The sequence below is a fragment of the Ictidomys tridecemlineatus genome, chromosome 4 (assembly GCF_052094955.1).
Source record: "Ictidomys tridecemlineatus isolate mIctTri1 chromosome 4, mIctTri1.hap1, whole genome shotgun sequence".
In the NCBI taxonomy this organism is placed as follows: Eukaryota; Metazoa; Chordata; class Mammalia; order Rodentia; family Sciuridae; genus Ictidomys; species Ictidomys tridecemlineatus.
The window spans coordinates 204,253,507-204,280,610 of NC_135480.1; the positions used below are offsets into that span (position 1 = coordinate 204,253,507).

At 59.8% G+C, this 27,104-nt stretch overlaps 2 long non-coding RNA genes across 2 annotated transcripts; one reads left to right on the forward strand and one right to left on the reverse strand.

Annotated features, from left to right (window-relative positions):
• The first annotated feature begins 9,940 nt into the window (after positions 1-9,940).
• LOC144377383 (uncharacterized) lies at positions 9,941-12,893 on the forward strand. The gene is made up of 2 exons (XR_013438358.1): positions 9,941-11,844; positions 11,958-12,893. It is a non-coding gene; the product is annotated as an uncharacterized LOC144377383 (long non-coding RNA).
• Positions 12,894-24,968: 12,075 nt separating this feature from the next.
• LOC144377384 (uncharacterized) lies at positions 24,969-26,832 on the reverse strand. The gene is made up of 2 exons (XR_013438359.1): positions 26,024-26,832; positions 24,969-25,423 (listed from the first exon to the last, which is right to left on the reverse strand). It is a non-coding gene; the product is annotated as an uncharacterized LOC144377384 (long non-coding RNA).
• Between the last annotated feature and the right edge of the window lie 272 nt (positions 26,833-27,104).

A 27,104-nucleotide genomic window follows, 5' to 3' on the forward strand; every position in this document is an offset into this window, starting at 1 on the left:
TGTCAGTGCATGGCATGTCACCGTCACCACCAACCCTGCAGCCGGTGCAGCTTGGCCAGACACTGCTTCCTCCAGGGGGCAGTTTCCTCCGGCGGGCGGCTGAGGAGAGACGCCAGACCACCGGACAAGGGTCTCCCAAGTGCTACTGAATGGCACCTGGGGACCCCGCCCTCCTCCTCGGATGAGAAGGACAAGGGACCAGCTCAGGCCTCGGGCGTGAGTAACCTTTCTTCTAGGAGTATGGCACACCTGGTCCATTTTAGTGTCACCCCACAAGACAGAGACCATGAGACCCGAGCCTCTGCGGCATCCTTGGACCTGCGTCCTCCAGGCCGACCCACCGGGCCCTGTGCGCATGCCCAGAGAACCCCGGGCCGCCAACGCCCAGCGGCGTCACGTGCTGCCAGCGCGACAACACGTGCGGAGCCACCGCCGGAGCAGGAGCCAGCAGAATGCGCTGAAGAAAACACACTTTCAGTCAATGATACTATTTAATCGGGGCTTAATTAATTATCGCTCCCAGAGCGGTGGAGATGCTGGAGCGAAAGGCCGGTGGAAGCCACCGCCACTATAATTCCATTAGCAATGGCATTTTAAGTCACGCCACTTGAAATCCCAGGTGTGACAGATCCCAGAAGATACCTTCGCAGAGCTGAACAGCGTGGCCCCGCCTCTCTGGCCGTCCCCCCACCCTCCTTCCAGGAACATCAGGGCTCAGTGTGAGAACCTGACCTTCAACTGGAAGCTCCACCAGGGCAGGGCTGGGTCCTCCTCCTTTATGGTCGCACCCCAGCCCCTGTGTAGGCACCAGTGGTCTGACACCAGCGAGGGGCCTCATAATCTTGGTGGAATGGGTGGGTGACGGATGTTAGCAGCAATCAGTGTCAGGGTCACTGTTGGACTCCCAGCTGGCCAGCGCCCACGTTTTTTTCAGATGCAAATCTGAGTGTCTGTGGCTCTTGCTTCTGGAGAGCCCCTTTCTCAGGAGGCTGGGGGGTCAAGTGGGAAGAGGAGAGAGATAAGGACTCCTGGTTCTCAAGGCCCCCACCCCCTGGCCCGTCCCTACTACTCCTTCCAAGGGTCAGGAAGGGCGAATCAGGGCTGGACTTGGGGAGATCCAAGAGAAAGTGGGAAGGCTGTGACCTTGGCCCAGGGAGGATGCCCTCTGCCCCCTCCTGCCTGGGACCTTCAGCAAGGGTCAGGGAAGAGCCTCGCGACCTCTGGATGACAGCCTGCTTCTATTCAGCTGCCCCACTCCACTTTCTGCTTCCTTGAAATCTCCATGGAACTCACAGGCTGGGGGCCTCCTGTCACTGGGGAGGGTCCAGTGGCCCAAGCTGGGGGAGAAGAGCTACAGTGGGTATTAAGAGGATCCCTGCATTCTTTGGGCCTCAGTTTCCATCTGGAAAATTAGCCTTGGTTTAGAAGAGCTCTGAGACCCCTTCAGCTTCAATCTGCTAAGATTACCTTTTTTTTTTTTTTTAATGCACTTGACATGTTTTTTTTTTTTTTTCCTGTCTTTCTTTTTTTTTTCTTTTTCCCAGTGCTGGGACTCAAACTCAGCCTAGTGCATGCCAGGCAATCACCCTACCCCTGAGCTATACCCTCAGCCCCTGGACTCCCCTGTTGAGCAATGTGGCCTTGGCTGGTTGCCAAAGCAAAGCCCTTGGTAGCTCATCTATAAAATGGGAACATCACTAAAGGCAGCCTGGATTGGAGTGGAACCCTCAACCCAACACACCCCTTACTAAGCAGCCTGGGACCACAATGGAGGTGGTTCATAGCTCACAGTTAAAAGTTCAGACTCTGGTGTCAGGCAAGGCTGGCTTGGGGTCCCAGCTTCACCAATGACAAAATGTATGACAAACAACTCAAACTCTCAGACCTTCAGTCTCCTCTTCTGTAAGAAAGAATGTAGTGTGAACTCCCTTCCCAGGATTGCTGGGAGATGATGCCTTCCAGCTCATGGTATGTGGTAAGTACTCAGTGCTGTCACTTTGTGGCCTGCTGAGGACCTCAAAGGCCCAGTGGGAGCCACTGACTCAGAGACAATCAGAGCCCCCCTTGGATTCCAGACCAGATCATGAGGCTCCAGGGAGTGACACAGGGCAGCAGTGAGCACAGGCTGTTCCTGATCCCTGTCCTCTCCCCACTTACTGCTGGCCCTTTTTCTGAGAAGCCCAGAACCCATGGGAACCAGAGCCCTGCAAAGGCCTGCCTCTGGTCGCCATGCTGTGGAAGCATCCTACCAGAAAGTCCCCTCCTTCTTGCTCCCTGCCCCCTGCTGGGCTCTGCAAGGCCTGTTCTCCCAGGAAGCCAGGAGCCTGTCCCTACTGCTTCATCGAGTCAGAAAACCCTGGGCCCCAGTGCACAGAGAGCAGTGCCTTCCAGGTTTCTTGAGCCACCTGGCCAGGCTCCCCAGGCCTAGTTAAAGGAGGTCTACAGCCTTGACCTTCATTGGTCCAGTGTGGGTGTCCTTAGTCATGCTTTGGACCTATGGATGTCTTTGCACCTGGAGTGCCAGGACACACCTGCTGGCCCACCCCAACTCGACCCAGGAGTGCCCTCCAAGGCTTCTTTAGTGAGACTCCTGCTGTGCAGGCACTGGGTCCAGGAATTGTGGTCTTCCTTAGAGCCAACAGCAATAACCTTTGCTGTCAAGCAAGTGCCTCTGCTCTGTGCTGAGTGTCACTGGAAATGTCTTAAGTTTCCAAATCCCAGAGGCTGCTCTTACTGCGGTTCTATCCCCACTTAACAACGGGGCAAACAGATTCAGAGAGCAACTTGCCCAAGGACACATGCACAAACAGGGAGTGGAAGGGCTGAATTTGAATCCAAGTGTGGACTCCTAATCTGGTGGACTACACTCTGCCTACCAGGACCTGAGTTCCCCAAGCAAGAGGCTGTTTCTAGTTCAGCCCAGGCTCTCTCCAGGGCCAGGTGCAAGGCCCAGAGTGTGGTTAGCATCTAAGTGGCATGGAATGAATCTTGTGTGTGCAAACCAACCCACTCAGTGAGAAACAGGAAGAATGTCAGAGACGGGGGTGGGGGTGGGGTACAGTTCCCAGGGACTGGGGGCATAGACCAGTGATTTAGCAATTCCCCAGCAAATGCCAAAGCTCTGGGTTCCATCCCCAGTACCGCGAAAAGAAAAGAGAAAAAAAAAAAAAAAAAACAGGACAGGAGTCTGAGATCCCCTCCGCACACTCCCGCCCCAGGCATCTGTTACTTCGCCCTATGCAAGAGCATAGACTCCACTCAAGGTGTGAACCAGAAGGTCATGGGCAGCTGCAGAGCACCGGGCAGGCAGGGCTGAGCAACCACCATGGGAAGAGGGGTAGACGCGAGTGGCAGCCCCTCTTCCCAAGTCAAAAAGATAACGACCGATCAGGACCCCATCACCGCAGGTTCTGGCTCTGGCCATCCATCGCCCTGCTTGGGGGACAGGGGGATGGCCAGCGGAGAGGGCCGGACACTCGGATCTGGGAAGCCGGGACATTCCACCTGCCTCCGGGCGTGTTAAAGGGGAACTGTGCAGAAGAGGCGACGCCCGAGGCCGGGTGGGGGCGAGGCCGGGCGCAGCATGCGCGCCCTCGGAGCAGCCGCGGTGCTGCCCGCGTGGAACCGGATATTTTTCCGCGCGGCCGGGGAGGGATTTTTCCATTCCCCGGGCAGCGCCGCCGCCGCCGACTCCGCGCGCCCCGCCGCGCCCGCCGGCCTCCCCGCCCCCGCCCTCCCTGTCGCCTCCCCGCCCCCTCCCCCACCGGAGGCACGTTGTGCAAATGTAACCTTTCCGCAGGCCCCGCCCCCGCCAGGAAGCGGCGCGGTTGCCAGGAACGCGGCGGCGCGGAGCTGGAAGGCGGCCCGTCCATCAGCGCGCTGACAGCGCCCGGGGCCCGCGCTCCCCGCCGGCGCCTCCGCGCCCCGCGCCGCCGGTCTTTGTTCCCGGCTCGCCGGCCTCTCCATCGCCCCCTCCTCGGATCCTCGCCTCTTCCCCCTTTCCTCCTGGCGGGGGTCCCCGTCTCCCCCGCCTGCCAGATCGCCCCCTCCTCGCTTCCTTTCCTCCTCCCCGAGAGCAGAGTGATGAGAAGTGTGCCGTTCACCCCATTCCTCGCTGGTCCTCTGGGAGGGGAAGGCCAGGGCTGCCCAAGGTCCCCCTCTGGGTCCCACCTGCCCCACCACCTTCTCCCTAGGTCTTAAGGACACCCCCAAGTTTGAAGCTTGGCTTTATGGATGATTCGAAGTGGGGGTGGGCTGAAATTACAGATCCATTTGGGGTGCTCTTATATGGGAGGGACCCAAAGGTTCCATGAGCTTTTCAGAGGGCAGCCACTGAGGGCTAGGAAAGAGGCCTCCTGTGCCCTTCAGGGTCTGTTCCACACACTGGTTGAGACCCACTGGGTGCCAGCTGTATGCCAAGTCCTAGGTTTGCGGCCAGGAACTAGGACCTCCCAGAGGAACAGGTCATTCATTATAGGTGCTGGGGCTGGGAAGGGATGACAAGGGGGCCCAACAGGGCTGGGGTATCAAGACTTCATGGGTCCATGGGCACCTAATTGCCCTGCACCCCATCTCCTCATTTCCAGAACCTGCCTTGCTGGTGTGGCCCTTCCTCATTCTCTTCCCAGAACTGTGTAAACAGTGCTGAAAACAGGCTTGTGGGTGTGCAACAACTGCACCCCCACTCTCACCAAGGCAATAGAGCCCCGAGGGACCCAGAGGTGTTACATATGGGCAGCCTAAAATTTTGAGTCTGTTTGCCTTGTGTGAGAACAACCGGCACCATTGAGCTTGCTATGCTGTTGACCTATTGTGCGATGCACCTCCGTGCACCTCTTGCCTTCCTGTGGTGTGTTCCCCTCTCCAACAAGAACTGATTGCATCCCTCTCTAGCCAGGCACTGCACCAGAGCTGGAGACGAGCCAGAGAGGCTTGGGCTTCTTGAAGCTCACAGTCTGGAGGAAAAGGGGACAGTGGAATTAAGGTCTAGAGCTGGGACGTAGCTCAGCTGGGGAGTACTCGGTGAGCACGAGCAAGGCCCTGAGTTCAAAGAATGAAATAAGCAAGGTAAGAAGAGATCAGGGACGGAGGGGCAGCTGCTGGGAGACAGCTGGTCTTAGTCCATTCCTGCTGCTCTAACAAAATGTCTTTGGGTGATTTATAGACAATAGAAATGTATTGCTCCCAGTTCTAGAGGCTGGGAAGTCCAAGTTCAAGGTATCTGCAGATTTGGTGTCTAGTGGGATTGCTCTCTGCTTCTAAGATGGTGCCTTCCAGTCTGTTCTCACTTAGAAGAAGGACAGAAGGGCCAAAGGGCCCTCTCAGACCACTTTTATAAGAACGCTGAGGACAGAACCCACAGAGCATAATCACCACCTAAAGGGGCTGGGGATGTGGCTCAAGCGGTAGCGCGCTCGCCTGGCATGAGTGCGGCCCGGGTTCGATCCTCAGCACCACATACCAACAAAGATGTTGTGTCCACCGAGAACTAAGAAATAAATATTAAAAATTCTCTCTCTCACTCTCTCTCTCCTCTCTTAAAAAAAAAATAATAATAATCACCACCTAAAATACCCTTAACACCATTGCTTCTGAGAGGATCTTTCACCAGGAAGTTTGAAGGGACCAGAGCTTTCAAGTTTGGGGATGGGGCTTAGTGGTAGAGCTCATGCTTAGAATGCACAAGGCCCCGGGGTTCAACCCCCAGCACCAAGACAAAAAGAAACTGAAAATCCAAGCAACTTTCAACCTGAGCAGAGGGTCTGCAGTGGGGGGGGGTCATTCAAGCTGAAACCTAAGCAGTGAGTTCCTTAAGGAAGGAACCATCCAGGAACAGCTCTGTGGTCTCAGAAACCTCCTCAGGTGGATGCCAATATCGTGCCCATTTATCAGATTAAGAAACTGAGACTCAGAAGAGTGAAATTTCAGACTAGGGGTGTCCCTCATCAGTAGAGGGTCTATCAAGCATGCAAAAGGTCCTGGGTTCTACCTCCAGCATCATGATTGAGTGTGTGCATGCACACACACGCACACACACGCACACACAAAGGGAGTGAACTGCTTTCTTACATGGAGTCCCCCCTCTAGGACTGAGCAGAGGAAGCCCAGGAACCCAGATCTCCCTTCCCCTTCCCCTTCCCCTTCCCTCCACCTCTACCCTGAGGACTGGTCTGCAGGCCCTCTGTGGGCAGCAGTGTCCAGTACAGGTCCTGGCATGAGGGAGTGAATGCTGAACGTCACTTTAGATCTTTAAACTCTGAGAATCCTGGGAAGGCAGCCTCATTACGCCTGCACATGAGGGTTTCCCAGGAGAATGTTCTTTTACCTTCCAAACTGAAATCACTGGGGGGCTGTGTGCAGGCTGCCTGAAGGTCCCTAAAGATATCCAGGCACATCCCTGAAGCCTGTGCATGTCCCGTGTGTGGGGAAAGGGGTTTGGCAGATGTGATTAAATGGAGGATCTTAGGATGGGGGCTTACCCTGGATTATCCAGAGGCTCCCAGATGTTGTCGCGGGATAAGAGGTGAGCGTAGGGATAAGAGGGAGGCAGGGGAAGATTCCTGAGGGTAGAGGTGGCTCCAAGACAGAGGGGAAGCAGGCGCCAGCCAGGAAATGCTGGCAGCCACCAGAGGTGGAGGGAGAGGACCCCCTTCACCCCAGAAGAACCCACCCCAGCCGCCCTGTAAGGACGCAGAACCTCGCCTCCAGAGCGGCAGAGAAGAGATTTCTGTTCTTTTGAGCCACCAGGTTTCCAGCCCTTCGCTACTAGTCCAGCAGATCACTGGGTCCCGCTGCGGGCTGTGGCTCAGGGTCTGTATTCTCGCACGTTGTCCCCACCTCTCCCTCCGCCAGGTGTTCTCGCTGAAACACCAGCAGCTCTGCAATGAACAGCAGAGCAACCCGACCGCAAGCGGCCAGTTGGTTAGCCGCGGTTTGGGGCAGCTTCTTTGGGGCTCTGGGGACACTGTCCCACCTGGGTTCCAGTTCCCACCTGCCCCCAGGCCTTGGCACAGGCTGTTCCTGACCTAGGACAGCTTATGACCCCTCCCCCCTCTGGTCATCTCTTGCTCTCTTCCTCGTCCTGTCCTGCACCCTCCCACACAGCCGGTGACCCCGACAGAGCACCGGCCTGTAGCTTCTGCTGAGGCTGTAAGATACTGGACCCCCTGACCTGACCACAGGTATCCGTGCCCACCTGCTCACCTGTTCACTGGCACACACTAAGGCCCAGTCAACTCTGTGTGTGTGCGTGTGTGTATGTGTGTGTGAGTACATGTGCACGTGTGTGTGCACTCATGTGTGTGGCGCTGGGGTGGGAACCCAGGGCTTGTGCATTCCAGACAAGCGCTGAACCCCTGAGCTGCACCCCCAGCCTCCTCAAGTATCTGTCTGTCTGTCTGTCTATCTGTCTGTCTATCTATTTATTGGTACCAGGGATTGAACTCAGGGGCACCCGACACTGAGTCACGTTCCCGGCCCTATTTTGTTTTATTTAGAGACAGGGTCTCACTGCGCTGCTTAGCGCCTCACTTTTGCTGAGGTCAGCTTTGAACTCCTGATCCTCCTGCCTCAGCCATCCCCCAGAGCCACTGGGATGGCAGGTGCGCCACCCCACCGACTCTTGAAGGTGCTGAAGAAGACACTGATTGATCTCCACCCCAGAGCTCCATGGTTGGGGCAGGGCGACCCAACCAGCCTCCCCAGTGCCCTGCAGAACTTACACGGGGCCTCAAACACCTTTCCTGCCCTTGCCTGGGCACCCTGCCTGGGTGGCAGGTAAAGAGGAGACGCCAGCCACTGGGAAGGAAGGGCTCAGTGTTGGGGAGGTTGTCTTTAGGGGCCACCTCTGCTCTGGATTCTGAGCACCTGCTTCTCATCTGGCCTCTGCCTCCAACCAGTTGGGTGGCCGGCCGCGGGCAAGGCCCTTTCCCTTGCTGGCTCAACCCCAGGGCCCTGGAAGCTCAGCAGCAGGAACCCCGGCTCCTCTGGGTGCTCCTGTGGAGGGCACCCTGTCCAGAGGTTTGCCTTCAGCACCAATGCCCTCCACGGGGGCCAGTGACCCCACGTCAGAGTAGGCCGCTGCTCCCCATGTGTTACCCCAACAGGCTGCTGGGGCTCCTTGAGGTTCCAAGGCTCCACGGTCACATGGGTCTTTCCCTCTCTGCTCCCAGACAGAAAGCCACCCTGCAAATGAGCATTGCCGCTTCCAAGCCCTCACGAGGCTGGTGTGAAGCCATCGAAGGCCATCGTCTGCCCCCCAACCCAGGCCAAATTGCCACCTCCACGTCATGCCCTCCAGAACCCTCGGTGGCCCCCACCGCCCACAGCGTGATTTCCACACCTCCCTTCAGCAGGGAGTCTCCCCCGAACCTGTGTCAGTAAAGCAGACAAGACGGCCCAGCTGCATAGCGCAGAAGTGGCTGCAGGTGTGTCTGCCAAGGCAGTCCCACCACACGGGGCCCTCCACTCATTCTTGACACAAAACACTGGTAGGAGAGGTGTGGGCCTGGCCCACAGGTCTCCCGCCCCTGGGCATGCAGGCTGAGGGCCTCAGGGGCAGGCGGCCTCCCCAGGGCGAGCTGCACCTCGGTCCAGCAGGGTCCCCTCCTCCCAACAGATGCACCTGCAGATGCTGGACCACTGTCAGCCAGGGCCCAGCACTGGGCCACATGGAGGGCAGCAGCCTCCGCAGGAGGCCTCTGGAAGGAAACAGCCTAGGGCAGCCAATGGCAGTAAGCGCCACAAAAGCCAAGAAGGAAAGAGACATCTTGAGACCAGGGGGGTGCCGAGGGCGTGTCCAGGAGGAAAAGCTGGTTATAGCAAGGGCAGGGAGCAGAGTGTCTGGGGTGAGGGAACGCACATGCAAAGGCCCTGGGCCTCTGAGGCTCCCAGTCAGTGGGGAATCAGACAGTGAACGGAAACGTCACTTCCAGCCTCCAACCCCACAAACGCAGGTCCACGAGCACCCACAGCAGCTCACCCACTGGACTCACGGGCAGAAACAACCCATGTGGTCACTGACAGGAGAGGGGCCAAACAGTGAGATTCTGCGGAGCCATTAAAAAGGACAGCTAGCTAGTAAGGCAGGCAATGACGATGGATCCCCCAAACATCGTACCTAGCAAGAGAAGCCAGGTTCCAGTGCACACCAGCTCGCAAGTCCATGGACAAGAAGGCCCGAGGGCTGAGGTCAGCCTGGGGGTTTGTCGAGGTGGGCATGAGACTGGGAAGGGCCACAGGGAACATTCTGGAGAGACAGGAACATTCTGTGTCTTGCTCCTGGTGACACTAATGTAAGAAATCATGCAGCTCTGGGCTTAAGATGACAGCATTTGCCACCAAGCTGGCGCAGGCTTGTAACCCAGCGGCTTGGGAGGCTGGGGCAGGAGGATCAGGAGTTCAAAGCCAGCCTCAGCAAAAGCAAGGCACTAAGCAACTCAGTGAATCCCTGTCTCTAAGTAAAATACAGAATAGGGCTGGGGGTGTGGCTCAGTGGTCAGGTGCCCCTGAGTTCAGTCCCTGGTACCCTCCCCCCCACCAAAAAAAAATATGACAGCATTTTACCAAGTGTAAAATGTACCTCAAAAAATGTTAAAAAGAAGACGAAGCCCGGTCTGAGGTTCTCGGAGAGGACCTGGGTCCAGCCACCTGCCTGCACCCTGGATCTCTGTGCGAGGTTTGGGCCCAAGTCCAACAAAGACCCCAGCCCCATCCCCCAAGGACTGTCTGGGTCAGAGTCTGGGGTCCCCTCGGTCCCCCTTTCTCTTCCCCTCCCAGCTCCTGTAGTCCCCCTCTTGAGGGTCGGACTTGGAGGGGTCCCAGGGAGGGAACGAGTGGACGGCGTGAGGACGGCAGTGGCCAGCTGGGCAGCTGCTGTAACCTGAGCCTCGGCCCTCTCCTGGGGCGGGGGTGGGGGTGGGGGTGGGGCCGTCGGCAACAAAGGGCGAAACCCTTTGAAATCCCGCTTCCTGTCTCCAGTGGCCGAGCAGCCCCGCCACAGCCTTTGTGCCCAGCCGCCCTGGAAGCTCCCACGGCCCGCTGCCCAGCTGGGGCCACACTCGTACCGTACCGCCATCCTCAGGCCCCCAGGGGCCCTGTCCCCTCACCTTCTGCTGCGCTGACCAGATGGTGACCCCAACTCTGGACCCACGGTCAGGATCCAGATCCGGTCCCTGGGTGTGGGGGGGGAGCACTGAGTGTCCAGCCAGGCCAAAGGAGGCTGCCCAAGGGGGCTGCCCAGGAGGCCGGGTCTGAGGTGGCCGAAATGCCGAGGCCGGCTTGAGGGACCTGGAGCGGTTCACTTCCCTTATTGACCCCACTGAGGTGGCCCAGCTGTGGGTTCTCCAGCCTGGAGTGGCTGGACAAGGGCTGTGGACGTCTAGAGTGTGGGTTTGGGGGGATTTCAATACTAAGGACCATCTTGGCCCAAGGCCACCCAGCCAGGCCAGCTGCTCAGCCTCAGAGGGAGGGAGGAGGTGAGGGGCCCCAGCGCTGTCCAGGCTTCACCCCCAGGGAGGGGGAGGCAGGCGGGGAGCAGTCACACGCCCACACTCAGCCCCCACACAGTGACACAGTGACACAGTCACCCCCCACCACCAGAACGGCTCCTAGGCTGGGCACTGAACCCCCTGTGGTGTCCTCTGAAGGCCTCTCCACTCTCCGGAGACCGTCCCTGTGCCACCCCCACCTCCAGGCTCTGCTTTCCTCTCCAGCGCTCTCCTGCCTTCCTCCTCCCACCCCATTCCCACCCGCAGCCAGGGCTGTCCCCTCCCACTGCAGGCCAGGACAGGCCCCATGGCTGGCCCCTGGAGTCTCCTGGGCACCCACCCCCCACGGGCCCCTCGGCTGCTCCTCTGGGACCCGTCCCCCGGCCCTTTCTTCCCCCTTCAGGCCCCGCTGTCCGGCTTCTTCCTGCCGTGTCCAGGCACAGGGCCACTGAGGACCACTGGAGGAAGTCCCCAGTGCGGTCCCCTGTGAAGGGAGGCAAGGACGGGAGGAAGCAGGGCATGTCACAGGGGCTGAGCCGGGTGGGGCGGGGCGGCAGGCTGGGGTGCAGCGCACGGCTGCTGGCCCCCTCTGGGACCTCTCCTCTCCAGGCAGCTGGACTGACCTCCCCGCGCTGGCCTGGGGGTCTCGTCTGAGCTCCTCAGACCCCGGAAGGCCCCTGCACTGCACTGAGCACTCCAGTAGCCCCCCACCCCTGCAGCAGGACCTCCAGGGCCCTGCTCTCTGCCAGGCGACGTGATAGTGATCAGTGTGAGTCGGGGACCTTCCGTGCTGGCTCCCTGCTCCAGCAGGCCGCGCCTGGCTCCGGTGGGGCCACGAGCCCAGTGCTAGACCTGCCTGATTAATGAACAATTGAGGAGGACAGGGTCTGACCTCCAGCTGACCTTGAGTCACCCCACCACACCCGACGATGGCCCCCTCAGTGGAGTATGTGGGCATTCAGAGAGACCCTCTCCCTCGCCTTCCTCTCTGTTGGTGGGTTCTGAACCCTGGGACATACCAGACCCAGGGAAGTCCAGGGCACACCCGAGGCCCCAGCCATCCCTCCAGGTCACCTGCTGTGGGGACTCCTCCTCTCTGCTCCTCCCCAAAGCCCAGAAAAACAGAACCAAGAGTCCCCTCATGGGCTGGGCTCTGCCACTGATGTGCCAAGCAACCCGGGGGCAGCTCTCTGGACTGGCCAGCCCAGCGCTGGGCCTCGGCTTCCCCCTCAGCCACAGGGCGGGTTCAGCACGATTGGCAGCCATCATGGGGCTGTGGGAACGGGGAGCCTGTGACAGTGGGAGCCAGCTGAGGCCTGGGAAGCCACTCTGCCACCGTGACTCAGGGCTCCACCCGGTGAGTGAGGCAGCACTTGGGAGCAAGCAGGGTCCCCTAGTCCTGGCCTCCCCTTGCTGGGAGCCCTGTCTGATGAGCCTCGTCCCTTGTCCTGTTCTGTTCTACTCATTCAGGTCTTTGAGACAGGGCCCAGCGGGGACCAGGCAGACTCTTGGCCTCAGGAGGCTCCATCTAGACCCCCACACCACCCCGGGCAGCTGGGGGCAGGTGCCGGCAGGGGAGCGTGCCTGCCCTCCCCAGGAGCTGGAGGGGCCTGGAGCAGGCCTCGCCCACCGGAGGCCTCCAGAAGAGGCTGAGGGGAGGGAGGCAGCGGTTCCTGGCAGGAGGCAGCCACAGCCCAGGCCCCCAGGAAGGGAAGGACCCTCTGGGGAATGACAAGCCTCCGGTGGACCTGATGAGCCCTGGAGGAGCTGGAGATCCACCCAGAGAAAACGAGGAGCAAACGGTCTGCATCTGGGGAGGGGGTTGTTGGAAAGATGGCTCTGGCCACTGCTGCCTGGGCCTGGCCACTCTGAACGTCGCCCAGGTGAGAGGGGGTCGGGCTGGTGAGAGGGGAGAAAAGCTGATAGATTCCAAAGTCACTGGTGCCGTCCTCCTGCCCCAGCCTCCCAGGTAGCTTGGATCACAGGCGCGTGCCACTGTGCCTGACGGACACACTGATTTCCAAAAGGCTGGAGAAACGGCTGTACCACTCCTCGTTCTTCATCCTAAAGAGTCAAAGTCAGCGTGCAATAGTCACACACGCACGCACGCACGCACGCACACCCGTGTTTCAGCAGCACAATCCACAATGGCTAAAAGGCGGAACCAGCCTAGGGACCCATCAACAGAGGAAGTGTGGTGTAGGCACACAAGGAGCTTTCCTCTCCCAGAAGGAAGAATGAAATCATGTCACGTGGAGGAAAATGGGTGGGACTTGGGGGCACTGTGTGAAAGGGCTTAAGCCAGACTCAGAAGGTCAAGAGTCATATTTTTCTCTCAATTTTAGAAGCTAGAGAGGAAAAAGGAAAAGAAAATTCAGAGGGAGGGGGGTCTGATGAAAATCAAAAGGAGACCAGTAGAATTGAGGAAAGGGACCCAGGGAGAGGGAGAAGGGGAGGCACAAAATGGACTGAATTCTATTGTTCTTTCTTTTTTCTGATTTTTGTATGTTCTTTTTAGATCTCCACAGCAGTAGAGTGTGCTGACACATCATCCGAACACGGAGCATAACTGCCCATTCTTGTGGTTGTCATGGTGTGGAGTCACACGGGTCGTGTGTTCTTATAGGAACACAGGAAGTGAGTTCTGATTCATTCCACTGTCTTTCTCATTCCCATCCCCTCTTTCGGTCGGTCATTCTCCTTTGTCTAATCAATGAACTTCTATTCTCCCCCACCCCTTGTTGTGAGTCAGCATCCGCATATCAGTGAGAACGTTGGGCCTTTAGTTTTTTGGGGATTGGCTTACTTCACTTAGCATAATATCCTCCAGCTCCATCCATTTACTGGCAAATGCCATAATTTTATTCTTTTTTAAGGCTGAGTATTATTCCTTTGTGTATGTGTACCACACTTTCTTTATCCATTCATGTGTTGAAAGGCATCTAGGTTGGTTCCCTTGTTGAGTTATTTTGAATTGAGTTGCTATAAACATTGATGTGGCTGCGTCAGTATCCTATGCTGATTTTAAGTCCTTTGGGTATATGCTGAAGAGTGGGATAATTATGCTGTTCCATTGTGTGCATGTACAAATATGTCACAACAAATCCCACTATTTTGTATAACTATGAGGCACCAATAAAAAATATGGAGGAAAAAACACAAAAGACTGGAGAAAAAATTATTTTAGAGGATTCGAGGGAAGCGTGCCTGGGGTTCACCTGCGGCTAGAATAGTTCCTTCCCACCAGGCAGACTGGAAGAGTCCCCCTCAGAGGATGCTGGGTAGATCGCTCAGGAAGGGGTCACCTCTGAGGTGGGTGATGGACACGGATTCACTGAACAAATCATAAAACGTGACCCCAAAGCATCAGTTGGTTCCCAAGTAACATAACTGTTTCCCAGAACCAAACTCAAAAAGATTCAGATGGACACAAAAATAACCAAAATGCACAACGTCCGGCATTCACTACAAAATCACCAGGCGTGAAGAGGAGGACGCTGTGGCCCAGATGGACACCGGGATTCAAACCAACAGGACTCTACAGCAGTTGTCAAAACTGCATTCTGTATTTTCAAAAAGTCAAGTCAAGACACAGAAGATACGATGGAGAGAATCGGACATCACTTTCCCATGTTCATGTACACGGCTGCGTAACGTCCGGCAGGACAGCCGCAGGAGCGGGAAGTGTGCTCCACGCGTGTAGACATGTCTAGACACACTCTACCGCCGTGTACTAAAGAGAACAAAGAAAAAAACCATGGAAGACATTTAAAAGATCCTTATTGAACTTTTAGGGTTGAAAACGACGGTGCTTGAAATGAAAAAACACACGGAATGGGCTTCATGGATCAGACAAGGCAGAAGGAAAGATCTGTCAACTCAAGGACACAGCAAAAATGCCATGTCCGGTGTGCCCTCCTTGAATCCCAGGACCTGGGAGTCTGCGGCAGGAGGAGCGCAGGTGTGAGGCCAGCCTAGGGAACCCGGTGAGACCCCATCCCAAAACGAAATGTAAGAAGAGCTGGGGAGGCACCAGCAGCAGAGCACTCACCTGCCACGAGCAAGGCCTGGGCTGGGTCCCCGGCTCAGGAGCAAGGGGACGGGAAGACACACCGGCCAGATGTCTCCCGACTGAAGGAAACCTGTTGGCCAAGAAGCTCCTCACACAAGCCCTTGGCAGTGGCTGGAGGAGCGGGGCTGGGGGTCCCGGCTCCTGGCTGGGGGCCTGACTGGACAGGGAGCGGTGAGCAGAGACTGGTCAGGTCTGTGGAGATCCACCGTCCAGCTGGACAGGAGGACAGGGACAGAGGCCTGGGAGAGGGTGGCAAGCCCAGGCCCTTCTGGGGAGAGGGAGGGCTGGTGGCAGAGGTGGGTGAGGCCACAGGGAGGGCGGGCCAGCAGGCTGACCAGGTGACCTTGTGGCGCCCAGGAGGGACACTTCAAGTGGGGACAGAGAATTCTGGGGACCCAATGTCTTCCGGGAAAGTTTTGTGAGTAGCTGACCCAGGGCAAGAGCAGCCAGAGCCACAGAGGGGAGGGACTTCAGGGAGGGGTAGACATGTGGGTGGCAGGCCGCACAGACTTAGGCTGGACTTGCCATGGGAGAGGGAGACAGAGAGGCTGTGCACCTGCAGCCCCGGGGACTCAGGAGGCCGAGGCAGGAGGATCACAAGTTTGAGGCCAGCCCTCAGCGACTTCATGAGGCCCTGTCTCAAAATTTAAAAATAAAAAGGAGGGCTGAGGGGCTGGGGTTGTGGCTCAGTGGCCTAACATGTGTGAAGCACTGGGTTTGATCCTCAGCACCACATAAAAATAAAATATTGTGTCCACCTATGACTAAAAACATAAATATTAAAATATAAGAAGAAGAAATAAAAAGGACTGGGGATGGGGCTCAGTGGCAGAGTGCTCCTGGTCCAACCTCCAGTGCTGTAAAGGGAGAGAGAGAGAGAGAGAGATGCGGGGCCGCTGGTTTCCATGAGCTAGGCTCCCCCACTCACCCAGGAGGGCAGCCCAGGGACGGGGTGCTTGTCATGTGTCCTTGCGGGGGCTCCAGCTGCCCGGAGGAGCATCCGGGCCCAGCCCTAGCCTGGGCCTTGCAGCCAGGGCTCTGGATGTGGAAAAAGTCAGTGGGTTCTGCAGGTGGAGAGGCCCAGGGCGCAGGTGTGCGAGGCACACACAGTGGACATGGTGGCAGCAGCACGTCCCTGGGCAAGGGGCCCAGGGGAGGCCTCAGCCAGCTCGCAAAGGCCACCTGCTGTCTCCTGCCCCCGAGCCCTGGAGGCCATTCCCCAACCCCAGCTGAGTGAGGGGCAGCTGGCGGCCCTGGCTGGCCTCAGCACGCGGAGCCAAGCCCCACCCTGTCCTCTCTGTCCTCTAGCGCCGGCTCGCAGAGCACAGGAAGGCACCCCCTTCCCGGGGCCGAGTGCGGTTCCGCACACCCAGGGCTCTGTGCGTGTGCTGAGGGCGCGCAGAAGCCAACACGGGCATGGCACAAGCAGCAGCACCTGGGTGTGCAAGTGCCTGGGGAGCCACCCACACTGATGTACAGAAGCGTGTGAAAGAGCCACCACGGGCACAGGACGACCAACCATGAGGTGTGCACCAAGATCACAAACAGGCTCCGCCCTTCCACACGCAGCCACATGACTCCATACATCTGTGGAGAAGCCCATTCACATGCAGAAATGTTCACTTTCATGTAAGTGTGCGCTGATGACCACGTGCAGACACGGGCACGTGCAGATGTGCACCCATGTAGAGGCGCACCCAGTCATGTGTGTACGGTGCTGTTCATACATGTGCACCTGTACCTGCAAGTTTAGCAAAACGCGTGGAGTCATGCCACGCACACAGGCGTGCACGCTTATACACCTACAGGGACGTACACACAGAGACACAGTGACCTCAGATATCTGCACGCTTACTGTACAAGCCCAACTAGAGGCACTGACCCACCTGTGTGGACACACACGCATGCGCATGTTCCACACTCCACAGGAAGCTACCTGAGGGCGCGGACCACAGCCCTGGTTCTCAGCCACGCCCCTGGTGCCCAGCTCGGAGATGGCGGAGATGGCGGAGATGGAATACTGGGAACAGCCTGGGCTAAGGCTCAGAGGAGGAGGGTGACAGCAAGTGCTGGGAATGGCCAGGAGTCCCCTGTGGCAGGATATCACAGGGTGGGGGGTGGGGAGGGGAAAACAGGCGGGAGGTGGGCGGGGCCGGGCGGGGCTCTGGTCTCCTCCCGCTTTCCCCGCTGGACCCCTCTGCTGGAGGCGGACTGTCAGATTTGGCAGAGGGCAGGGGAGGAGGTTGTCACAGAAAACACTTGTCACTCCTGGGAGGTGTGGCCGTGCCCCTTATTTTCTCTGTGCCTCCGTTTTCCTCCCTGGTGGGGGGATGGGGAGCAGAGGCTTAGGGGCCAACGTGTCCTCTCAGTGTCCCCTTAGCAGGAGCTCTTCTAGGTCAGGAATCCCAGGAACTGGCCAGGTGGGCCCTTGAGCCCTGGGGCGCTGGGGGCAGAACCTCCCCAGCCCTGGAAGGGAAGGCTACGGGGAGCCTCCATTCTCCTGGGCCTCACTCTTGCCCTCTGCCCAGTAGAATCCTGGCCCCCGCCTGACAGGCTGCAGCTCGCCAGGCACCGGGTGCAGAGCAGGGAGCCAGCGGCACACCTGAGTGTTCACTTGTGGACATCTGTACAAAGTGAGCCCCTGTAACACATCTGGACGGGACCCTGGAAGCTGGTGGAAGCTGGTGGGGGGCAGTTTTTATCCCCGTCCCCACAGGTCAGCTTGTCCTCTGTTGCCACCAGCAAGGGGTACGGTTTCCTCAGCTTGATTCCCTTCCCCCAGGCCACCCCTCATTTCCTCACACTAGTAAGGGTCCCCAGGCCCCAAAAGGGGAGGCAGGAACAGCGGGCCTCCTAGGCCCCCAGCCCCCCCCTTCAGCATCAGGCCAGGCTCCTTTGATCAGCAGAGTGGCTGCCACCTCCCATCCCAGCGGAGACCTGTCGGGATTTTTTTTTTTTTTTTTTTTTGGTATCAGGGATTGAACCCAGGGTGCTTACCCGTCCCCAGCCTCTCTCCTTTTGAGACAGGGTCTTACCACGTTGCTTAGGGCCTTGCTAAATTGCTGGGGCTGGCTTTGAAATTGGGATGCTGCTACCTTGGCCTCCCGAGTTGCTGGGATTACAGGAGTGCGCCACTGCACCCACTCCTCGTCTGGATCTTGAGGACCACCTCTGAGCCCCTATTCTGGAGCCAGGACAGTGGGAGGCTGCAGGGGCCTGGCCTGCACATTTGATCAAGCCATCTGTTAGCACGGCCCAAGGTCCAGGGCTGTTCAGGAAGGACAAACCCAGGCCTGCCACCCAAGCCCACAGCCATCCCACAGCACAAGTCTCCATCTTACAGAAGGGGAAGCTGAGGCCCAGAAAGCCCACACACAGAGCCAGGCCTCCAGTGCAGGATCTCCGTATGCCAAGCCCACAGATGAAGGGCATCCCACAGGCTCCCAGCAGGGGCTGAACTTGACCCTGGCACCCTCTGCTTAAACCCTCCCAGTGCTCCTGCCTTCACGAGGGAGTCTAACCCGGGTGGGACAAAGCCCAGGCCCACAGTGGCCCCTGGCCACGCTCTCACCAAGTCGACCCTGTCCCTGCCCTCTAGCGGGCTTCCTTGGGTCCTCTTATCTTCTAAGAGGAGACTTCTGGCCCTGGAGGCGGATCTTATTTAGATGCCAGGGGCTGAACCCAGGGGCACTTATCCATGAGCCCATCTCCAGGGCTTTTTATATTTCATTTTGAGACGGGGCCTCGCTAAGTTGCTGAGGCTGGCTTTGAACTTGGGATCCTCCTGCCTCAGTCTCCCTAGATGCTGGGATTACGGGCGTGGCCACTGTGCGGGCTTCCTGAATTCTTTCGGGATCAGCCTGGGCAGTGCCCTTCTCCCTGTATGGGCATCTCCCTTGTCCCTGCTGCCACCACCTTCAGTCTCACTCAGTGTCACCCCTTCCCCAGCCCGTCCTACCTGGCTGTTCCCCCAGTTCACCACACACAGGGACATGACTGTGGAATGATGCTTGGTCCCTGTTGTGTCTTAAGGGGACAGGAGAGGGGTGGGTTTTGTCCTTGGCTCTGCCACTGTACCCAGCACAGCTCCAGGCTCAGAGCAGGGGCTTGAGGAGGATGCGCTGTGGCAGCAGGGGGCCAACAGAGCCCAGGGGAGCCTTGGGGGCCATAAGGTCAAGCCCCTCTCTGTAGGAAGCCTGGAAAGGGACAGAGGCTTGCTCCAGGTCACCCCCTGACGAGTGAAGGGGGAAGTTTAATACTCAGATCCCCTGCCCCAGCCTGGAGCCTGTCTCCCCAGGTCTGGGCTGGGAAAGGAGGGGGTGGCTGGCCTCCTCCTCTGGCCTCCTCCTCCGGCCTTCCCTCCCCTCCCCTCTTCTGCCCCACTTCCCTCCTATCTGGAGGCTGCAGAGCCACTGGCTGGGGGAAGCCTGGGGACCCTGAACTGATTCTCCTTCCCCATCCTTCATCCCTGGCTCTGCGCTAAGACCTGCCCCCTCTGCATCAGGTGGCAGGGTCCCCAGTGCCAAAAGTCACCTCCAGCTGTTCCTGCCCCTCCACCTCTTCCATCCCACCCCCAGCCCTCTATAGCCTGGTTCTGGCGTTCTGGGGGTGCTTGCTTGCTGTGTGTCCCTGGGCCAGGGGTCTCCCCTCTCTGAACTTAATTTCTTCATCTCTAAGCCAACGACCTGCCCTCTCCTAGAGGGGCTGGTATAATCATGTAACTCAAGGTCAAGCCCCAGCACGCTTCCGCTTCCAGCTGGGTACCCTCAGCAAGTGCAGGCGCTTCCCAGGAACCCTCTCCACAGCGAGACGCAGGAACAATCACCGCCCAGTTTCACCCCAGTTTACAGATGAGGAAACTGAGGCTCCGAGAGAGAGAGCCAGGTGGGTGTGCAGGGCGGGGCTGGCTCCGCCCCGCGGCACCCTGAGGTCTAGGGGAGGCGCACTGGGGGAGGAGAGGGAAGTGGAGGGGGCGCCGGGTCGGCTGAGGGTCGATACCGCGGCGGGATGAATGGGAGAGGAGAGCGCGGCGGCCCAGGGCGGGCGAAGAGCGGAGGGCGAAGGGCGGAGGAGGCCGGGGAGGCCGGGAGGCCGGGAGGCCCGCCCCGCCGCCCTTGCTGCCCCCACCCGCCCCGCGGGCCCGGCCGGGGTCTGCAGCCGTCAGCGCCGAGCGCGGCCCCGCGGCCCCGCCGAGGGATCGATAACTAATTTCACCGCAGCAGCCGCCCCAGTTTTTTCCCGATAATTGTGCGCCAGCAGCTGCGAGCGAGGCCCCCAGCCCGCGCAGCCCCCGCCCGCGCGCGATCAATTGACACCGCCACCGGGCGGCAGGAAAACTCATTTTTCTCTCCCTTCCCGGCTCCCGGTGGGCGCGGGCTGAGCTCCGCCTCGGGCCGGGGCCGCGGACCGGCGCGGGCTGGGGAGGAGGCTTCCAGGGCGTCGGAGGAGGTCGGCCGGCGGCTCTGCTTGCCCACGCCACCAGCAGGGCTGCGGTGCACCCACCGGGCCCTCTCGGCTTTTGTGGTGGTGGCCAGCGACGCACGCGGCCACCCCTGGCTGGTGTGGGCACGTGGGTTCTGTCCTTGGTGTGCCTCGGTCTCCCCGAGCGCCCCTGGCACAATCCCGGGCTTGCAGAGCCCGGGGCTCAGAGGCGTGACTTGGGGCCACGCAAGGGCTCCCAAGGTGGGCTGCCGAGAGCTGTCAGTCAGCCGCGAGCTGGCCCTGGCCCTGCTGGTGCGGCAGCCAGCCGGTCCTGATGGTGGAAGTGGCATTGAGATGAAGGGGGCGTAAGAGAGTCCGCACGGGCTAGACCCAGAGGGCAGCCTGGCAAGGGCCCCCGAAGAAAGCGAGGCCGCCCCCAGGACCCACCCAGGACCAGGCCAGGGGCCAGAGACCCGCCCAGCATCCCCGGCAAAGCTGAGCAGCCACCTCCCAAGGTCGCTGGAAACCTGCAGACTTGGCATTCTCCGAGGGTGGGCAGGAGGAGGGAGAGCAGAGGAGGGAGAGCAGAGGAGACATGGGTGGAGAGTCTCCCTGGGGGAGTCCAGGAAAGACCAGGGCAGCAGAGGGGGTGCACACAGAGGCCAAGGAAAGTCCTGGAGGCCTCCCCAGGGACACCGAGTCCAGGGAGGTTGCCGGCCAGTCCCACCTGGGCCCCTCAGTCTGGGGGTAGGAGGCTTTCCAAGGCCACAGAGTCTGGCTCCTGGGTTCTGCAATCAGACCCTGGAGAAGAGCGTGAGGGGCAGGGGGAAAAGGAAAAGAGACTCCCTGAGGGGAGGGGGCCCTCCCTCTGGTCAGAGGGCCGAGGGAGCCCTGATCACTCCTCAGAGGCCAGCAGGGCCAGCAGGACTTCCTGGGAATCCCAAGGCTGGCGTGGGATCTGCCGGAGGGTCTGGCATGGCTGGCGGGAGATCTGCTGAGCAGTCCCCTCCCCATTTCCAAAAACCTCAAAGGAGAATCCTCAGGCTCCCTGTGGTGGCGGTGGCCATGCAGAGGTAGGACTGTGGCTGCTGGGGCAGTGGGTATTCCAGAGGTGACAGACTCCTCCCTGCCTCAGTGTGCTCCTCTTACAAATGGAGCTGGGGTGAGGTCCCAGGTTCTCCGTCTCTTCCCTCCACATTGAGCCAGGAGCAGCCAGCTCTGAGCAGGGCAGTGAGCCAGAGGAAATGAGAAGAGGCTGTTGGGACCTGAGGAGGTCCGCAGAGGTACACTCTGGATCCTGGCGCTGGGGCTTGGGACAGTACAGAGCAGGGTCTGGCCCACCTGTTGGCCCATCCATCTGCCCACCTGAACACTGAACAAGTACTTCGTAAGCACTAGGAGGAGGCCACCCTTCCCCTCCTCTGCCTTACCCCACAATCCCCACACCCACCTTCCTTATCTTTTGGGCTAAGGCCATGACAGCACTGGACAGGGTGTCAGGACTGGGTCTGGCCTGCTGTGTGACCTAGGCAGGCCCCTCGTCCTCTCTGTGTCTTGGTTGACCAAGGACCATTAGCAGAATTTTTGTGCTCCCTGGGAGATGATGGCTCTGGATTAATAGCCAGTCTGGGCCAAGGCCCTCTATGAGTCCCTCAGTCCCCCACAAAGTGAGATGAAGGAACAGAGACCAAGACTCACCCAGGATCCCAAACCTGAGGTCAAAAGGGATGAGCTCAGGTCTGCGTGACCCGAGACCCTTGTCCCCTTCTCTGAGCCTTTGGTAGGAACCAGACCATGGGGATGGGGCTGAAGGGGCTCAGAGTCCCCTTGTTCTGTCCCTTAGTGGGTGGTTCTGGCTGCTGGCCATCTCTGAGAGCCTCTGAATAGCAGGAGCCCAGGAAGGCCACCTGGGGTGGCCTTGGCCTCCTGGACATGCTCTGGGTCAGTGCAGCAGAGAACAAGTGCCCCTTTTTAAAGAGATGTGAACTCAGGCAACTGTGAGGGGGGTAGGCCAGCCTGGTCAATGGGCTCAGGTTTTGCACCCAACTCTGTGGCCCTAGCACTGGGCCCTGGGCTAAGCTTCAGCCTTCCCATCTGTAAAATGGGCAGATGTCAGTTTGGTAGGAGTTGGCCATGCCCACACAGTGCTGAGCCCTCCTTGACCTGCCCTCTGGGCCCCCAGGGGTAGCACAACCCTCCTTCCACCCCCCCTAGACCTCCCCTCTGGACAGCCAGACGGACAGAACCCCATGACCCTGCATCTAGAAGGCAGTTCTGAATGCTCAGTTGGGGATGAGAGGTCCTACTCCTGGGGCCACAGGCACATTTGATGGCAAGGGAGGGTCACAGTGGGTATCCTGGAGCAATGGGCCCAAAAGGATGTTGGGCTCCCAGCTCTGCAACATCCCGAGCCCAGAGCCCCCAGGACCCTCCCTGTGCCCTTGTGGATTTGCATCCCTACAGTTTGTGAGAAGAGAGGTCCTGGCCACGGGGCGGGTGGAGAGGGGAGGACAGGGAGGAGAACAGGGATGGGGTCTCCACAGGGCGCAACATTGGCCCTACTGGATGCCCAACCAAGCTGCCTCCGATCACACTGGAGTCTTTGTGTCATGGGCCAATGACCAGCAGGCCACGGTTCAGGAGTGGGTGATGGTCCCCCACTGTGGCTGCCAGGCTCCCAGCTGGTCCTAGTAACCCTCTTGTGCAAAGCCTGCAGGGCGGAGGGGGCGGCCCAGTGGAGGGCAAGGCCCAGCTGGGGCCGCAAGGGGTGGACCCTACGGAGCAGCACCCCGAGCCCCTTGGAGCCTCAGCCTCCCAACCCAGGCCCAGCTCAGGAAGCAGCTCCACAGGCTCAGACACGCTCTGCGCAGCCGCAGCCTGGCTCCTGCCCTCAGCCTGGGAGCCTGGGCTCTCCTGCCCTGAGCTTCTCCGTGCCACCCAGTGGATCACTCCTGCTCCCCGTAGCCCCCGCTCCACTGCAAGAGCAGAGGAGCTAACGAGGGGACGGGCCTGGGCCAGTGCTTCCCCCTCTCCTCCTCTGAGCGCATGGTCCAGGAGCCTGGACACCGGGCTTCTAACTGGAAGAACTCAGCGGGCCGGCGTGCTTCCCTCCGCTGCCTCACCTGCCGCCCACACCTCCCCGACACCAGGTGGCCCCCAAACCCACTACAGCTCTGTTGGCCTTGCTTTGGGGCCTGTTCTCAGGAAAGCCCAGACCCAAATAGGTGTTATGGGTGGAATTGTGTCCCTCCAAGCACTGACCCCTACAGCCACCAGCGTGACCATATTTGGAGGTAGACGCTGCTGTCTGACCGCCTGCCCCTCCCCCAGACTCAAACATGGAAACACTGAGGGCTTTAGGGGTGCTGTGTCCTCCTGAACCAGGCCAGTGGCCTCATCAAAGGGGCCTTGTCCTGCCCCCTGGAAGGAGGCCCCACCCAGCACCCAGGAGCGGCCCTCACCAGCCCCCTAACCGCTGGCACCTTGGTCCTGGACCTCCCCCCAGAACTGTGAGCCATGAGTGTCTCTTGTTAGAAGCCACCAGCAGATACTGGGTCTTTAAAGAGAAGATTAAGTTGAAACGCAGTCACTCCTGACCCTAATCCAGTATGACCTGTGTCCCCGTAAGAAGAGGTCAGACCGGTCAAGAGGGAGGACATGGAGACGCAGGGAGCAGGTGTCCACAGGCTGGGAGAATGGCCTAGAGGAAACCCCCTGCTGCCCCCTGCTCTTGGACCTGCCTCTGGACTGGAATGGACAGACGTCTGTCAGTCGTCCAAAGCCCGGGGGCTGCGGCTCTTTGTGGATCTTTCTTTCTAAGAGACAGGTCCCCTGTGTTGCCCAGACTGGCTCCAAGGTCCTGGGCTCAAGGGTCCTCAGCCTCCCGGAGCTGGGCCTGCACCCGCGCTGGCTGGCCGTGTGCTCTGTTCGGGATCCAGGCCCTGCTCTCCGCTCCCATTCCCATTGCACACGGAGAAAACTGAGGTTACGAGAGGCAAGGATGTCCCCACCCGCCCCCCCCGCCCCCCCCGCCCCCCCCCCTCACACGGATAGCAGCGGCAGAGCCCAGGCTCCTGGGCAGGTGCAAGCTCTGGGCCTGAGGCGCCTGGGCGGGGCCGCGCTCTGCTCCCCTCTCCCGGGATGGATCTCCAGCTCCCTGCCTCCTCCCTCCGCCCCTCGCCCTGGGCCCAGGCTCCCTGGTGCCGCAGGATTGAGATTTTCCAGTTCATTCCCTTCCCTCCTCCTTTGAAGGCTCTCCTCCAGCCTCCCTCTTCCTCCTGTTCTCTCTCTCTCCCTCTCTCTGCCCACCCCTTTTAGGCAGCTCCTCCAGGCTCCCTCACCCGCCTGCCTCCTTAATGCCTGCTGCAGACCAGTCTCAGAGTGGCTTTGGGGGCTCTGGAGACCACACCCGTGCATCTACAGCTGCCACTGCCCGCCCGGGGAGCGGCTCCCATGGGTGCAGAGCATGGTGCTAGGAGCTCTAAGGGTTACCTCGGTGACTCCCACCCCAGACAGTGGGGCTAGTTTACCTCCATAGCATAGGTGAGGAGCTAAGGCCCAGAGAGGGAAGGGCTCTGCCCAAGGAGGCACAGCCATGAGTGGGGGATGGGATCCTCCTGGGACTCAGGACCAGCCTCTCTCAGGAGGAGCCAAACACAGAGAATGCTATGGATTCCAAAATGTGGCTAATGAAAGGCTTTCGCTCAGAGCTGGTTGCAATGGAGGGCAGAGGGCAGGAGTAGGCATGTGCAACCAGATGTCACCGCTCCCGAGTGGCTCTGACCCTCACTGTGGAGTAAGCCCAGTCCTGCACCTGCCCCACACTCACCCCTGTGTCAGCCCCAGCTCCCCAGGAGGCTCTGCAGAGACCCTCAGAGACCCCCACTCCGAGGAGAGTTGCTAGTAGTAGCACCTACTGTGCGCCGGGCCCGTTGCTGGGCAGGAGCAAGGGAACAGGGAGCCAAACCAGGCCAGAGCGCAGGCAGGAGTGGGTACAAATACACGCGCTGATCCGCAGCAGAGCTAAGTCCCTGACCCTGACGAGGCTGGGACAGAGAGGCATAGGCCCAGGCAGTCAATAATGGGGTGATGCAGTCTAGGGGAGGCTTCCCAGAGGAGTGGCAGGGCTAGGGTTAGGCTAGGGTTAGTTCTAGGGCTGGTCTAGGGTTAGGGTTTGGCTGAGGGCTAGAGTTAGGGCTAGGGCTAGGGTTAGGATTAGGCTCAGGTTTAGGCACAGCAGGGACCAGGTATCCAGCCCTCGCCTCCAACCTGGAGGGACCCTGGGGACACCCACTTCATTGATGTGGTTGACAGGTCCCAAACCAAGGCCAGGAGACAGGAAACGGTGTGAGGCAGCTGTTGATTCACCCGAAGGGTCTTGAGCACACGGCTGTGGGGCAGAGTCAGGCCTGTCCTGCCCTGTGCTGGGGCAATCTGCATCGTCCTGAGCTCAGGAAGGAGTAAAAGAAAGGAGGGAAGGGGACACCCTGAGGCCAGTGGCAAAGTCCTCCTTTCTGAGCCTTTACTTAGGGTCAGAGAGCGGGGTGACCTGCTGGGAGCCGTGCAGCCTGGGCCGTCCCTCCAGGCCTCGGAGGCAGGGACAGGTCATCTGCTCAGGCTCAGGCTGGGCCCCAACCCTCTTCCCCCACAGCCTCCTCTGACCTCCTCCTGGCTGGGCCGGGGGCCAGGTAGGATCTGGGGGCAGAGATGGCTGGACAGAAGGGCTGCTGGGCGGGGCATCCCCTGGTGATCCTGGGAGGTCTCTGCCCCTCCTCCCATTCAGTGGAGGGACCCCAGCTGGGCAGTGCAGGTCACAGGGAGGTCAGGGAGGGAGGAAGGAGCAGAACTGTCCCTGGTGCAGGCCACAGGCACCCCCTCCTCCCCTCCCCCATAGCAAGGCCACTCAGGAAGTCCATCTGCTGGACTGGGGGCGGGGGCACCACTGAGCAGGCTCCTTCCAGCCTGCTCCAAGGCCGGTCCCAGTCCCTGGTCCCCCAGCACTAAATGCAGGAGCCACCGCTGCACACCCTGGCTGCGCACCCACCTGGCAGGTCCTGGCTCACTCCTCCAGTGCCCGAGCCCTGCCCCGGCCAGGCCCCTTGCAGGGCACCAGGCACAGGAGAGAACGAGGTGCCCTGGGTTTCCATCCTCGAAGGCGCGTGGCCCGAGAGAAGAGGGACCTTGGTGAGTGGTTATTGTAGACGTGGTCAGAGCCGAGATCAGGAGCACCCGGAGCGAGACGCCGTGGTGGCCATGCAGGGGGACCACCGGGCTGCAGGAGGCCAGATCTTTCCAACACCCGAAGCCTGAGCCAGTGGGTGAGGAGGAGCATGGAAGAGTGTCCCAGAGGGAGGGAGCAGTGTGTGGCCGACCACCGCCTCCTGCAGATACGGCCCCTCCAGGACGCGCAGGGGAGGGCAGGACCCGGTGGGCAGACAGGCGCAGAGGCTGCAGGCCCTGGGCCAGGGTGGAGGTTTGAAGGTCTTCCTGGGGCAGCAGGGCCACGAGCAGGGTCACAGGTCCAAGGAGAATTCTGGAGTGCTCAGCAGGGCCGCCACACCGGGACGTGCACACGGCACCTGGCCGAGGCCCGCGTACCCAGACACTGGCAGGGCGCTGGCAGGCCTGGCCCTGGACTCAGCTCCTCACATCGGCCCGGCTGCGTTTACAGAGGAGACGCTGAGGGGACAGGGTCCTGACCCAAGGGCACGGTGACGCACCCCGGGCAATGGATCCTCCTCCTGAGCTTGTGACCACAGGGCTCAGAGGCCCTGGGGAAGAGGGAGGGCGGTGGCCAATGCAGCCTGACCCCCCCCAGCAGCTCTGTTCCTCTGGGGCATTTCCTTTGGTGACCTGAGCTTCCTGATGGCCCTGCAGGCTCAGCCCGCCCAACAGGCTGGTTTGGTCCAGAGAAGCTCCCCATGAAAGGCTCCAGGAGGACCCCTCCTGGCCAGGAGGCCTGACGCAGCCCCATGGCGCTCAGCACAGGGCCACACAGGTTGTCTTTCCTTCCAGACCGTTAGCGCTGGCTCAGAGCTGGGAGGAAGCTGGTGAATCCCGCCTTATCCGTTTCCCATAGTAGCTATAACTAATAACAGAAAATTTAGTGACTCAAACAACAAATT